A 15,000-nucleotide genomic window follows, 5' to 3' on the forward strand; every position below is an offset into this window, starting at 1 on the left:
TCAGTAACCACCGACACTTAGAATTTTTTCGGCTCAGTAGAAATCAGTAACCAAGCGCATTTTTGAATTGGTTACTGATTTCTCCGTTCGAGTTGCGGCTGCGGTTGGCTTCAAATAGTGGTGGGGGCTTAATTATCGCCGAGGGGAGCATGTCCCGGTGGTGTGGCCGAGGATGGAGTGCCTTTTGAAGGGGGTGTTTCTGAATTTGGACCCTTTTTGAGTTGCATGGCCGGATGGGTGTGGTTTTGAAGGGTGTGTCTGTCTGGAGTGGCACCGGCGTTGGTGTGAGGCTGAGGGTGGGCGTTCGGTTCCTGGTTAGGGATAGGGAAAGGGTGAGACTTAGCTTTAGTGCTCGTGCCCCCGATTTTGGTAATGTTTGACGTCAATTTTCCAAGGAGGCGAATGCAAGGCTTCAGAGGGACTTTGAGTGTTCGGGGGCGGGGTAGCTCAGCCGGATTTGCCCCGGCGGTTCTGCGGACGGTGTTGACTTCGAGGGCGGACCGGCCCCCGTGTTCAGTCCGAATATCGTGCATTGTTAACGGCGGGAAGTGTTCCAAAAGGGAATGGGATTGAATGTGACTGCTGAAGCCGACTTTGAGACCTGTAACGCGGGTAGCTCGGCAGGATTTGACCCGGCGGTTCTGCCGAAGGTCTCACCTTCGAGGGGGGAGCGTCCCGCGTGTTCAGGCCGAATATCGTGCATTGTTAACGGCGGGAAGTGTTCCAAAAGGGAATGGGATTGAATGTGACTGCTGAAGCCGACATTGAGACCTCTAACGCGGGTAGCTCGGCCGGATTTGACCCGGCGGTTCTGGCGACGGTCTCGCCTTCGAGGGGGGAGCGTCCCGCGTGTTCAGGCCGAATTTTGTGCATTTCCATCGGCGGGAAGAGGTCCAAACGGGAATGGGATTGAATGTGACTGCTGAAGCCGACATTGAGACCTCTAACGCGGGTAGCTCGGCCGGATTTGACCCGGCGGTTCTGCCGAAGGTCTCACCTTCGAGGGGGGAGCGCCCACCGTGTACAGGCCGATTTTCATGCATTTCCAACCGTGGGAAGGGGTCCGAAAGGGGATGGGGGTGAACGTGACTGCTCAACCCGACTTTGAGACCTGTAACGCGGGTAGCTCAGCCGGATTTGACCCGGCGGTTCTGGCGACGGTCTCGCCTTCGAGGGGGGAGCGCCCCGCGTGTTCAGGCCGAATTTTGTGCATTTCCATCGGCGGGAAGAGGTCCAAACGGGAATGGGATTGAATGTGACTGCTGAAGCCGACATTGAGACCTCTAACGCGGGTAGCTCGGCAGGATTTGACCCGGCGGTTCTGCCGAAGGTCTCACCTTCGAGGGGGGAGCGCCCACCGTGTACAGGCCGATTTTCATGCATTTCCAACCGTGGGAAGGGGGCCGAAAGGGGATGGGGGTGAATGTGACTGCTCAACCCGACTTTGAGGCATCTAACCCGGGTAGCTCAGCCGGGTTTGACCCGGCGGTTCTGCCGACGGCCTCGCCTTCGAGGGGGGAGCGTCCCCCGTGTACAGGCCGATTTTCATGCATTTCGAACCGTAGGAAGTGGCCCAAAAGGGGATGGGAGTGAATGTGACTGCTCAACCCGACTTTGGCGCTTCCGAGCCGGGTAGCTCAGCCGGGTTTGACCCGGCGGTTCTGCCGACGGTCTCGTCTTCGAGGCGGGTGCCTCCCCCGTGTACAGGCCGATTTTCATGCATTTCGTACCGTGGGAAGTGGTCCAAAAGGGAATGGGGGTGGACGTGACTGCTCATACCGACATCGAGACTTGTAAGCCGTGTAGCTCGGCCGGGTTTGATCCGGCGGGTCTGCCGACGGTCTCGTCTTCGAGAGGGGGGCCTCCCCCGTGTACAGGCCGATTTTCGTGCATTTCCAACGGTGGGAAGAGGTTCATAAGGGGATGGGGGTGAATGTGACTGCTCAACCCGACTCTGAGGCTTCTAACCCGGGTAGCTCGGCCGGGTTTGACCCGGCGGTTCTGCCGTCGGTCTCGCCTTCGAGAGGGGCGCCTCCCCCGTGTACAGGCCGATTTTCGTGCATTTCCAACGGTGGGAAGAGGTTCAAAAGGGGATGGGGGTGAATGTGACTGCTCAACCCGACTCTGAGGCTTCTAACCCGGGTAGCCCGGCCGGGTTTGACCCGGCGGTTCTGCCGTCGGTCTCGCCTTCGAGGGCGGAGCCTCCCCCGTGTACAGGCCGATTTTCGTGCATTTCAAACCGTGGGAAGCGGTCCAAAAGGGGATGGGAGTGAATGTGACTGCTCATACCGACCTTGGCGCTTCCGACCCGGGTAGCTCAGCCGGGTTTGACCCGGCGGTTCTGCCGACGGTCTCGCCTTCGAGGGGGGAGCGTCCCCCGTGTTCAGGCCGAATTTTGTGCATTTCGAACCGTGGGAAGTTGCCCAAAAGTCGATGGGAGTGAATGTGACTGCTCAACCCGACTTTGGCGCTTCCGAGCCGGGTAGCTCAGCCGGGTTTGACCCGGCGGTTCTGCCGACGGTCTCGTCTTCGAGGCGGGTGCCTCCCCCGTGTACAGGCCGATTTTCATGCATTTCGTACCGTGGGAAGTGGTCCAAAAGGGAATAGGGGTGGACGTGACTGCTCATACCGACATTGAGACTTGTAAGCCGTGTAGCTCGGCCGGGTTTGATCCGGCGGGTCTGCCGACGGTCTCGTCTTCGAGGCGGGTGCCTCCCCCGTGTACAGGCCGATTTTCGTGCATTTCGAACCGTGGGAAGTGGTCCAAAAGGGGATGGGGGTGGACGTGACTGCTCAACCCGACTTTGAGGCTTCTAACCCGGGTAGCTCGGCCGGGTTTGACCCGTCGATTCTGCCGATGGTCTCGTTTTGGAGGGGGGAGCCTCCCCCGTGTTCAGTACGATTTTCGTGCATTTCGAACCGTGGGAAGTGGCCCAAAAGGGGATGGGAGTGAATGTGACTGCTCATACCGACTTTGGCGCTTCCGAGCCTGGTAGCTCAGCCGGGTTTGATCCGGCGGTTCTGCCGACGGTCTCGTCTTCGAGGCGGCTCCCTCCCCCGTGTACAGGCCGATGTTCATGCATTTGCAACGGTGGGAAGTTGCCCAAAAGGGGATGGGAGTGAATGTGACTGCTCAACCCGACTTTGGCGCTTCCGAGCCTGGTAGCTCAGCCGGGTTTGAACCGGCGGTTCTGCCGACGGTCTCGTCTTCGAGGCGGCTCCCTCCCCCGTGTACAGGCCGATTTTCGTGCATTTCGAACCGTGGGAAGTGGTCCAAAAGGGAATGGGGGTGGACGTGACTGCTCAACCCGACTCTGAGGCTTCTAACCCGGGTAGCTCGGCCGGGTTTGATCCGGCGGTTCTGCCGACGGTCTCGTCTTCGAGGCCGGTGCCTCCCCCGTGTACAGGCCGATTTTCGTGCATTTCCAACGGTGGGAAGTGGTCCAAAAGGGAATGGGGGTGGACGTGTCTGCTCATACCGACTTTGAGACTTGTAAGCCGGGTAGCTCAGCCGGGTTTGTTCCGGCGGTTCTGCCGACGGTCTCGTCATCGAGGGGGGAGCCTCCCCCGTGTCCAGGCCGATTTTCATGCATTTCCAACCGTGGGAAGTGGTCCAAAAGGGAATGGGGGTGAATGTGACTGCTCATACCGACTTTGAGACTTTTAAGCCGGGTAGCTCAGCCGGGTTTGACCCGGCGGTTCTGCCGACGGTCTCGCCTTCGAGGGGGGAGCGCCCACCGTGTACAGGCCGATTTTCATGCATTTCGAACCGTGGGAAGTTGCCCAAAAGTCGATGGGAGTGAATGTGACTGCTCAACCCGACTTTGAGACTTGTAAGCCGGGTAGCTCAGCCGGGTTTGACCCGGCGGTTCTGCCGACGGTCTCGTCTTCGAGGCGGGTGCCTCCCCCGTGTACAGGCCGATTTTCATGCATTTCGTACCGTGGGAAGCGGTCCAAAAGGGGATGGGAGTGAACGTGACTGCTCATACCGACTTTGGCGCTTCCGAGCCGGGTAGCTCAGCCGGGTTTGACCCGGCGGGTCTGCCGACGGTCTCGCCTTCGAGGGGGGAGCGTCCCCCGTGTTCAGGCCGAATCTTGTGCATTTCGAACCGTGGGAAGTTGCCCAAAAGTCGATGGGAGTGAATGTGACTGCTCAACCCGACTTTGAGACTTGTAAGCCGGGTAGCTCAGCCGGGTTTGACCCGGCGGTTCTGCCGACGGTCTCGTCTTCGAGGCCGGTGCCTCCCCCGTGTACAGGCCGATTTTCGTGCATTTCCAACGGTGGGAAGTGGTCCAAAAGGGAATGGGGGTGGACGTGTCTGCTCATACCGACTTTGAGACTTGTAAGCCGGGTAGCTCAGCCGGGTTTGTTCCGGCGGTTCTGCCGACGGTCTCGTCATCGAGGGGGGAGCCTCCCCCGTGTCCAGGCCGATTTTCATGCATTTCCAACCGTGGGAAGTGGTCCAAAAGGGGATGGGGGTGAATGTGACTGCTCATACCGACTTTGAGACTTTTAAGCCGGGTAGCTCGGCCGGGTTTGACCCGGCGGTTCTGCCGACGGTCTCGTCTTCGAGGCGGGTGCCTCCCCCGTGTACAGGCCGATTTTCGTGCATTTCGAACCGTGGGAAGTGGTCTAAAAGTCGATGGGAGTGAACGTGACTGCTCAACCCGACTTTGAGACTTGTAAGCCGGGTAGCTCAGCCAGGTTTGACCCTGCGGTTCTGCCGACGGTCTCGCCTTCGAGGGCGGACCCTCCCCCGTGTACAGGCCGGTTTTCGTGCATTTCGAACCGTGGGAAGTGATCCAAAAGGGAATGGGGGTGAACGTGACTGCCCAACCCGGCTTTGAGACTTGTAAGCCGGGTAGCTCAGCCGGGTTGGACCCGGCGGTTCTGCCGACGGTCTCGACTTCGAGGCGGGTGCCTCCCCCGTGTACAGGCCGATTTTCATGCATTTGCAACGGTGGGAAGTTGCCCAAAAGTCGATGGGAGTGAATGTGACTGCTCAACCCGACTTCGAGACTTGTAAGCCGGGTAGCTCAGCCGGGTTTGACCCGGCGGTTCTGCCGACGGTCTCGCCTTCGAGGGGGGAGCCTCCCCCGTGTACAGGCCGATTTTCGTGCATTTCCAACGGTGGGAACAGGTTCAAAAGGGGATGGGAGTGATTGTGACTGCTCAACCCGACTCTAGGGCTTCTAACCCGGGTAGCCCGGCCGGGTTTGACCCGGCGGTTCTGCCGACGGTCTCGTCTTCGAGGCGGGTGCCTCCCCCGTGTACAGGCCGATTTTCGTGCATTTCGAACCGTGGGAAGTGGTCCAAAAGGGAATGGGGGTGGACGTGTCTGCTCATACCGACTTTGAGACTTGTAAGCCGGGTAGCTCAGCCGGGTTTGATCCGGCGGTTCTGCCGACGGTCTCGCCTTCGAGGGGGGAGCCTCCCCCGTGTTCAGTCCGATTTCCATGCATTTCCAACCGTGGGAAGTTGCCCAAAAGGGGATGGGAGTGAATGTGACTGCTCAACCCGACTTTGGCGCTTCCGAGCCGGGTAGCTCAGCCGGGTTTGACCCGGCGGTTCTGCCGACGGTCTCGTCATCGAGGGGGGAGCCTCCCCCGTGTCCAGGCCGATTTTCATGCATTTCCAACCGTGGGAAGTGGTCCAAAAGGGGATGGGGGTGAATGTGACTGCTCATACCGACTTTGAGACTTTTAAGCCGGGTAGCTCGGCCGGGTTTGACCCGGCGGTTCTGCCGACGGTCTCGTCTTCGAGGCGGGTGCCTCCCCCGTGTACAGGCCGATTTTCGTGCATTTCGAACCGTGGGAAGTGGTCTAAAAGTCGATGGGAGTGAACGTGACTGCTCAACCCGACTTTGAGACTTGTAAGCCGGGTAGCTCAGCCAGGTTTGACCCTGCGGTTCTGCCGACGGTCTCGCCTTCGAGGGCGGACCCTCCCCCGTGTACAGGCCGGTTTTCGTGCATTTCGAACCGTGGGAAGTGATCCAAAAGGGAATGGGGGTGAACGTGACTGCCCAACCCGGCTTTGAGACTTGTAAGCCGGGTAGCTCAGCCGGGTTGGACCCGGCGGTTCTGCCGACGGTCTCGACTTCGAGGCGGGTGCCTCCCCCGTGTACAGGCCGATTTTCATGCATTTGCAACGGTGGGAAGTTGCCCAAAAGTCGATGGGAGTGAATGTGACTGCTCAACCCGACTTCGAGACTTGTAAGCCGGGTAGCTCAGCCGGGTTTGACCCGGCGGTTCTGCCGACGGTCTCGCCTTCGAGGGGGGAGCCTCCCCCGTGTACAGGCCGATTTTCGTGCATTTCCAACGGTGGGAACAGGTTCAAAAGGGGATGGGAGTGATTGTGACTGCTCAACCCGACTCTAGGGCTTCTAACCCGGGTAGCCCGGCCGGGTTTGACCCGGCGGTTCTGCCGACGGTCTCGTCTTCGAGGCGGGTGCCTCCCCCGTGTACAGGCCGATTTTCGTGCATTTCGAACCGTGGGAAGTGGTCCAAAAGGGAATGGGGGTGGACGTGTCTGCTCATACCGACTTTGAGACTTGTAAGCCGGGTAGCTCAGCCGGGTTTGTTCCGGCGGTTCTGCCGACGGTCTCGTCATCGAGGGGGGAGCCTCCCCCGTGTCCAGGCCGATTTTCATGCATTTCCAACCGTGGGAAGTGGTCCAAAAGGGGATGGGGGTGAATGTGACTGCTCATACCGACTTTGAGACTTTTAAGCCGGGTAGCTCGGCCGGGTTTGACCCGGCGGTTCTGCCGACGGTCTCGTCTTCGAGGCGGGTGCCTCCCCCGTGTACAGGCCGATTTTCGTGCATTTCGAACCGTGGGAAGTGGTCTAAAAGTCGATGGGAGTGAACGTGACTGCTCAACCCGACTTTGAGACTTGTAAGCCGGGTAGCTCAGCCAGGTTTGACCCTGCGGTTCTGCCGACGGTCTCGCCTTCGAGGGCGGACCCTCCCCCGTGTACAGGCCGGTTTTCGTGCATTTCGAACCGTGGGAAGTGATCCAAAAGGGAATGGGGGTGAACGTGACTGCCCAACCCGGCTTTGAGACTTGTAAGCCGGGTAGCTCAGCCGGGTTGGACCCGGCGGTTCTGCCGACGGTCTCGACTTCGAGGCGGGTGCCTCCCCCGTGTACAGGCCGATTTTCATGCATTTGCAACGGTGGGAAGTTGCCCAAAAGTCGATGGGAGTGAATGTGACTGCTCAACCCGACTTCGAGACTTGTAAGCCGGGTAGCTCAGCCGGGTTTGACCCGGCGGTTCTGCCGACGGTCTCGCCTTCGAGGGGGGAGCCTCCCCCGTGTACAGGCCGATTTTCGTGCATTTCCAACGGTGGGAACAGGTTCAAAAGGGGATGGGAGTGATTGTGACTGCTCAACCCGACTCTAGGGCTTCTAACCCGGGTAGCCCGGCCGGGTTTGACCCGGCGGTTCTGCCGACGGTCTCGTCTTCGAGGCGGGTGCCTCCCCCGTGTACAGGCCGATTTTCGTGCATTTCGAACCGTGGGAAGTGGTCCAAAAGGGAATGGGGGTGGACGTGTCTGCTCATACCGACTTTGAGACTTGTAAGCCGGGTAGCTCAGCCGGGTTTGTTCCGGCGGGTCTGCCGACGGTCTCGTCTTCGAGAGGGGGGCCTCCCCCGTGTACAGGCCGATTTTCGTGCATTTCCAACGGTGGGAACAGGTTCAAAAGGGGATGGGAGTGAATGTGACTGCTCAACCCGACTCTGAGGCTTCTAACCCGGGTAGCTCGGCCGGGTTTGACCCGGCGGTTCTGCCGTCGGTCTCGCCTTCGAGAGGGGGGCCTCCCCCGTGTACAGGCCGATTTCCGTGCATTTCCAACGGTGGGAAGAGGTTCAAAAGGGGATGGGGGTGAATGCGACTGCTCAACCCGACTCTGAGGCTTCTAACCCGGGTAGCCCGGCCGGGTTTGACCCGGCGGGTCTGCCGACGGTCTCGTCTTCGAGGCGGGTGCCTCCCCCGTATAGAGGCCGATTTTCATGCATTTCGAACCGTGGGAAGTGGTCCAAAAGGGAATGGGGGTGGACGTGTCTGCTCATACCGACTTTGAGACTTGTAAGCCGGGTAGCTCAGCCGGGTTTGTTCCGGCGGTTCTGCCGACGGTCTCGTCTTCGAGGCGGGTGCCTCCCCCGTGTACAGGCCGATTTTCGTGCATTTGCAACGGTGGGAAGTGGTCCAAAAGTCGATGGGAGTGAATGTGACTGCTCAACCCGACTCTGAGGCTTCTAACCCGGGTAGCTCGGCCGGGTTTGACCCGGCGGTTCTGCCGACGGTCTCGTCTTCGAGGCGGGTGCCTCCCCCGTGTACAGGCCGATTTTCGTGCATTTCGAACCGTGGGAAGTGGTCTAAAAGTCGATGGGAGTGAACGTGACTGCTCAACCCGACTTTGAGACTTGTAAGCCGGGTAGCTCAGCCAGGTTTGACCCGGCGGTTCTGCCGACGGTCTCGCCTTCGAGGGCGGACCCTCCCCCGTGTACAGGCCGGTTTTCGTGCATTTCGAACCGTGGGAAGTGATCCAAAAGGGAATGGGGGTGAACGTGACTGCCCAACCCGGCTTTGAGACTTGTAAGCCGGGTAGCTCAGCCGGGTTGGACCCGGCGGTTCTGCCGACGGTCTCGACTTCGAGGCGGGTGCCTCCCCCGTGTACAGGCCGATTTTCATGCATTTGCAACGGTGGGAAGTTGCCCAAAAGTCGATGGGAGTGAATGTGACTGCTCAACCCGACTTCGAGACTTGTAAGCCGGGTAGCTCAGCCGGGTTTGACCCGGCGGTTCTGCCGACGGTCTCGCCTTCGAGGGGGGAGCCCCCCCCGTGTACAGGCCGATTTTCGTGCATTTCCAACGGTGGGAACAGGTTCAAAAGGGGATGGGAGTGATTGTGACTGCTCAACCCGACTCTAGGGCTTCTAACCCGGGTAGCCCGGCCGGGTTTGACCCGGCGGTTCTGCCGACGGTCTCGTCTTCGAGGCGGGTGCCTCCCCCGTGTACAGGCCGATTTTCGTGCATTTCGAACCGTGGGAAGTGGTCCAAAAGGGAATGGGGGTGGACGTGTCTGCTCATACCGACTTTGAGACTTGTAAGCCGGGTAGCTCAGCCGGGTTTGATCCGGCGGTTCTGCCGACGGTCTCGCCTTCGAGGGGGGAGCCTCCCCCGTGTTCAGTCCGATTTCCATGCATTTCCAACCGTGGGAAGTTGCCCAAAAGGGGATGGGAGTGAATGTGACTGCTCAACCCGACTTTGGCGCTTCCGAGCCGGGTAGCTCAGCCGGGTTTGACCCGGCGGTTCTGCCGACGGTCTCGTCTTCGAGGCGGGTGCCTCCCCCGTGTACAGGCCGATTTTCATGCATTTGGAACCGTGGGAAGTGGTCCAAAAGGGAATGGGGGTGGACGTGACTGCTCATACCGACTTTGAGACTTGTAAGCCGGGTAGCTCAGCCGGGTTTGACCCGGCGGTTCTGCCGACGGTCTCGCCTTCGAGGGGGGAGCCTCCCCCGTGTTCAGTCCGATTTTCGTGCATTTCCCACGGTGGGAAATGGTATCTTTCATTACGGGGACAAGGGTCTGAAGCGGTGAAGTCAGTAACCGGCATAGTTAAGGAAAGGGTTCGAATTTTCTCAACAGTACGAAAAAAGTGAGCAGGGAAGCTAGAGAAGGTGTCAGTGAGTCCCAAACGAGTGAACCGCAAAACTTAGGGAAATGCCCGAAAGCGTTTTAAAGGGTGAAATCGGGAACGAGGAAATGATGGGAAAGTGCCTGAAAGTGCTAAATGAGTAAACAGAAAAACGAAGAAAAATGTTTGAAAAGAAGAAGTGAGTAACCAGGAAAACTTAGAAAAATGTTCAAAACGAAGAAATCAGTAACCAGGAAAACTTAGAAAAATGATCAAAAAGAAGAAATGAGTAACCAGGAAAACTTAGAAAAATGTTTAAAAAGAAGAAATCAGTAACCAGGAAAACTTAGGAAAATGTTTAAAAAGAAGAAATCAGTAACCAGAAAAACTGCGAAAAATGTTTAAAAAGAAGAAATGAGTAACCAGAAAAACTTAGAAAAATGTTTAAAAAGAAGAAATCAGTAACCAGGAAAACTTAGAAAAATGTTTAAAAAGAAGAAATCAGTAACCAGGAAAACTTAGAAAAATGTTTAAAAAGAAGAAATCAGTAACCAGGAAAACTTAGAAAAATGTTATAAAAGAAGAAGTGAGTAACCAGAAAAACTTAGAAAAATGTTTAAAAAGAAGAAATCAGTAACCAGAAAAACTGCGAAAAATGTTTAAAAAGAAGAAATCAGTAACCAGACAAACTGCGAAAAATGTTTAAAAAGAAGAAATCAGTAACCAGGAAAACTTAGAAAAATGTTTAAAAAGAAGAAGTCAGTAACCAGAAAAACTTAGAAAAATGTTTAAAAAGAAGAAATCAGTAACCAGAAAAACTTAGAAAAATGTTTAAAAAGAAGAAATCAGTAACCAGAAAAACTGCGAAAAATGTTTAAAAAGAAGAAATCAGTAACCAGGAAAACTTAGAAAAATGTTTAAAAAGAAGAAATCAGTAACCAGAAAAACTTAGAAAAATGTTTAAAAAGAAGAAGTGAGTAACCAGAAAAACTTAGAAAAATGTTTAAAAAGAAGAAATCAGTAACCAGAAAAACGGCGAAAAATGTTTAAAAAGAAGAAATCAGTAACCAGACAAACGGCGAAAAATGTTTAAAAAGAAGAAATCAGTAACCAGAAAAACTTAGAAAAATGTTTAAAAAGAAGAAATCAGTAACCAGAAAAACTTAGAAAAATGTTTCAAAAGAAGAAGTGAGTAACCAGAAAAACTTAGAAAAATGTTTAAAAAGAAGAAGTGAGTAACCAGAAAAACTTAGAAAAATGTTTAAAAAGAAGAAATCAGTAACCAGAAAAACTTAGAAAAATGTTTAAAAAGAAGAAATCAGTAACCAGAAAAACTGCGAAAAATGTTTAAAAAGAAGAAATCAGTAACCAGGAAAACTTAGAAAAATGTTTAAAAAGAAGAAATCAGTAACCAGAAAAACTGCGAAAAATGTTTAAAAAGAAGAAATGAGTAACCAGGAAAACTTAGAAAAATGTTTAAAAAGAAGAAATCAGTAACCAGAAAAACGGCGAAAAATGTTTAAAAAGAAGAAATCAGTAACCAGACAAACTGCGAAAAATGTTTAAAAAGAAGAAGTCAGTAACCAGAAAAACTTAGAAAAATGTTTAAAAAGAAGAAATGAGTAACCAGAAAAACTTAGAAAAATGTTTAAAAAGAAGAAATCAGTAACCAGAAAAACTTAGAAAAATGTTTAAAAAGAAGAAGTGAGTAACCAGGAAAACTTAGAAAAATGTTTAAAAAGAAGAAATGAGTAACCAGAAAAACTTAGAAAAATGTTTAAAAAGAAGAAATCAGTAACCAGAAAAACTTAGAAAAATGTTTAAAAAGAAGAAATGAGTAACCAGAAAAACTTAGAAAAATGTTTAAAAAGAAGAAATCAGTAACCAGAAAAACGGCGAAAAATGTTTAAAAAGAAGAAATCAGTAACCAGAAAAACGGCGAAAAATGTTTAAAAAGAAGAAGTGAGTAACCAGAAAAACTTAGAAAAATGTTTAAAAAGAAGAAATGAGTAACCAGAAAAACTTAGAAAAATGTTTAAAAAGAAGAAATCAGTAACCAGAAAAACTTAGAAAAATGTTTAAAAAGAAGAAATGAGTAACCAGAAAAACTTAGAAAAATGTTTAAAAAGAAGAAATCAGTAACCAGAAAAACGGCGAAAAATGTTTAAAAAGAAGAAATCAGTAACCAGAAAAACGGCGAAAAATGTTTAAAAAGAAGAAATCAGTAACCAGAAAAACTTAGAAAAATGTTTAAAAAGAAGAAATCAGTAACCAGGAAAACTTGGAAAAAAACACTTAGAAAAATTTTCAGCAAAGTGTGAAAAATATTCTAAGTGTCAGCGGAGGAAAATGCTGCAGCATCGGGAAAGATTCGCAAACTTACACCGAACATGTGCTCCGAAGTGCCGGAGGAATTGGGTGAATTGAGCCCGGCAAATGGCCAGCTGTCGTTTTGTGCCTGCAGCCCGAAAACTTTAACTTTGTCTGTCGCGGAAGTCCGGACCGAGAAAAATCCAAACGGTTTTGACCGGACCGAGTTCCAGACCGATGCAGTCAAATTTGGAATTCAGACCCATTCAGTGCCACTTGTAGTTTTTCCGCAGTGAGGTTGGCGGGGTACCCGGAGATATATGGGAACACGATTTTTAGAACAAAATGGCGGCGCGGGACCGTTCTGAAAGGCATCCGAAAAACGGTTCCACGGGCATAGCACTTTAATGACAGGTATGAGTGCATGCCGGAGAGCTCTTGGAAGTCGAATTTTTGACACTTTGTCAATTTTTTGACAGATTTGACAAACTCTTTCTGTCTGTTCTAAGAGTCAGTCAGAGACTTGTGCGGCGGTCTTTTGACACTATTGGAGGGCGGGCAAACCCCACGTTGACTCCGGCCGTCCCTCCACAGGCGCTCGTGTCCAAAATGAAGGCGAGAGACGCGAGTGGCCTGGTTCCCTTGGGTGTTGCCAAGAAGGCTGCGGGCTGACCGTTGCCTGAGCACTCCCTAAAGCCTCTTGTGATGAGAGCAGACCTCGCCTGCCGCACGACCGGCTCTGGGAGTCGTTGGGCCGCTATTTGTGAATAGTCTGGTCCTCCTCTGCCACCCGGACAAGCGCGATGGCTCTGCCGCCCTGCGGTGCTCGTCACCCAGGTTTGGGGAACACGATACTCGTAACAAAAATAAAAGGCGGCTCGGGACCTGCAGGCGAAAGGGGTCCCGTGGTGCTAAGCACGTCGACTTCGGGTCTCGGTGCAAGCCGGAGAGCTCACGGAAGTCTAAAGTTTTCGGCACGTGGTCGAATCTTTTCAAAGGCTTACCCGGCTCTTTCCGTCCATTCTGAGAGTAAGTCAGAGGCCGGTGCGGAGGTCTCTTGACAATCGGAGGGGGTGGTGGCCCTCCGCAGGCGCTCGTGTCGAAAATGAAGGCGAGAGACGCGAGTGGCCTGGTTCCCCTGGGTGTTGCCAGGAAGGCTGCGGGCTGACCCTTGCCTGAGCACTCCCTAAAGCCTCTTGTGATGAGAGCAGACCTCGCGCGCCGCACGACCGGCTCTGGGTGTCGTTGGGCCGCTATCTGTGAATAGTCTGGTCCTCCTCTGCCACCCGGCCAAGTGCGATGGCTCTGCCGCCCTGCGGTGCTCGTCACGCAGGTATGGGGCACACGATGCTCGTAACAGCAAATAAAGGCGGCTCGGGACCTGCAGGCGAAAGGGGTCCCGTGGTGCTTAGCACGTCGACTTCGGGTCTCGGTGCAAGCCGGAGAGCTCACGGAAGTCTAAAGTTTTCGGCACGTGGTCGAATCTTTTGAAAGGCTTACCCGGCTCTTTCCGTCCATTCTGAGAGTCAGTCAGAGGCCGGTGCGGCGGTCTATTGACGACCGGAGGCTCCCATGGGTGTTGCGATGAGGGTGGAGGGCACAGAACCTTGCCTTAGCACTCCCTAATAAAGCCTCTTGTGAAGAGAGCAGACCTCGCGCGCCGCACGACCGGCTCTGGGAGTCGTTGGGCCGCTATCTGTGAATAGTCTGGTCCTCCTCTGCCACCCGGCCAATCGCGATGGCTCTGCCGCCCTGCGGTGCTTATCACGCAGGTTTGGGGCACACGATACTCGTAACAGCAAATTAAAAATAAAGGCGGCTCGGGACCTGCAGGCGAAAGGGGTCCCGGTGCAAGCCGGAGAGCTCACGGAAGTCTAAAGTTTTCGGCACGTGGTCGAATCTTTTGAAAGGCTTACCCGGCTCTTTCCGTCCATTCTGAGAGTTAAGTCAGAGGCCTGTGCGGAGGTCTCTCGACGACATGAGGAGTTGGCTAACCCTGGGTGTTGCGATGAGGGTGGAGGCCGCAGAACCTTGCCTTAGCACTCCCTAAAGCCACTTGTGATGAGAGCAGACCTCGCGTGCCGCACCACCGGCTCTGGGAGTCGTTGGGCCGCTATCTGTGAATAGTCTGGTCCTCCTCTGCCACCCGGCCAAGCGCGATGGCTCTGCCGCCCTGCGGTGCTTATCACGCAGGTTTGGGGCACACGATACTCGTAACAGAAAATTAAAAATAAAGGCGGCTCGGGACCTGCAGGCGAAAGGGGTCCCGGTGCAAGCCGGAGAGCTCAGGGAAGTCTAAAGTTTTCGGCACGTGGTCGAATCTTTTGAAAGGCTTACCCGGCTCTTTCCGTCCATTCTGAGAGTTAAGTCAGAGGCCTGTGCGGAGGTCTCTCGACGACATGAGGGGTTGGCTAACCCTGGGTGTTGCGATGAGGGTGGAGGCTGCAGAACCTTGCCTTAGCACTCCCTAAAGCCACTTGTGATGAGAGCAGACCTCGCGTGCCGCACCACCGGCTCTGGGAGTCGTTGGGCCGCTATCTGTGAATAGTCTGGTCCTCCTCTGCCACCCGGCCAAGCGCGATGGCTCTGCCGCCCTGCGGTGCTCGTCACGCAGGTTTGGGGAACGCGATACTTGTAATAACAAATTGAAAAAAAAAGGCGGCTCGGGACCTGCAGGCGAAAGGGGTCCCGTGGTGCTTAGCACGTCGACTTCGGGTCTCGTTGCAAGCCGGAGAGCTCACGGAAGTCTAAAGTTTTCGGCACGTGGTCGAATCTTTTGAAAGGCTTACCCTGCTCTTTCCGTCCATTCTGAGAATAAGTCAGAGGCCGGTGCGGAGGTCTCTTGACAATCGGAGGGGGTGGCGTCCCTCCGCAGGCGCTCGTGTCTAAAATGAAGGCGAGACACGAGTGGCCTAGTTCCCCAGGGTGTTGCCAGAAAGGCTGCGGGCTGACCGTTGCCTTCGCACTCCCTAAAGCCTCTTGTGATGAGAGCAGACCTCGCGCGCCGCACCACCGGCTCTGGGAGTCGTTGGGCCGCTATCTGTGAATAGACTG

This window comes from Chiloscyllium punctatum, unplaced genomic scaffold (assembly GCF_047496795.1).
Source record: "Chiloscyllium punctatum isolate Juve2018m unplaced genomic scaffold, sChiPun1.3 scaffold_298, whole genome shotgun sequence".
In the NCBI taxonomy this organism is placed as follows: Eukaryota; Metazoa; Chordata; class Chondrichthyes; order Orectolobiformes; family Hemiscylliidae; genus Chiloscyllium; species Chiloscyllium punctatum.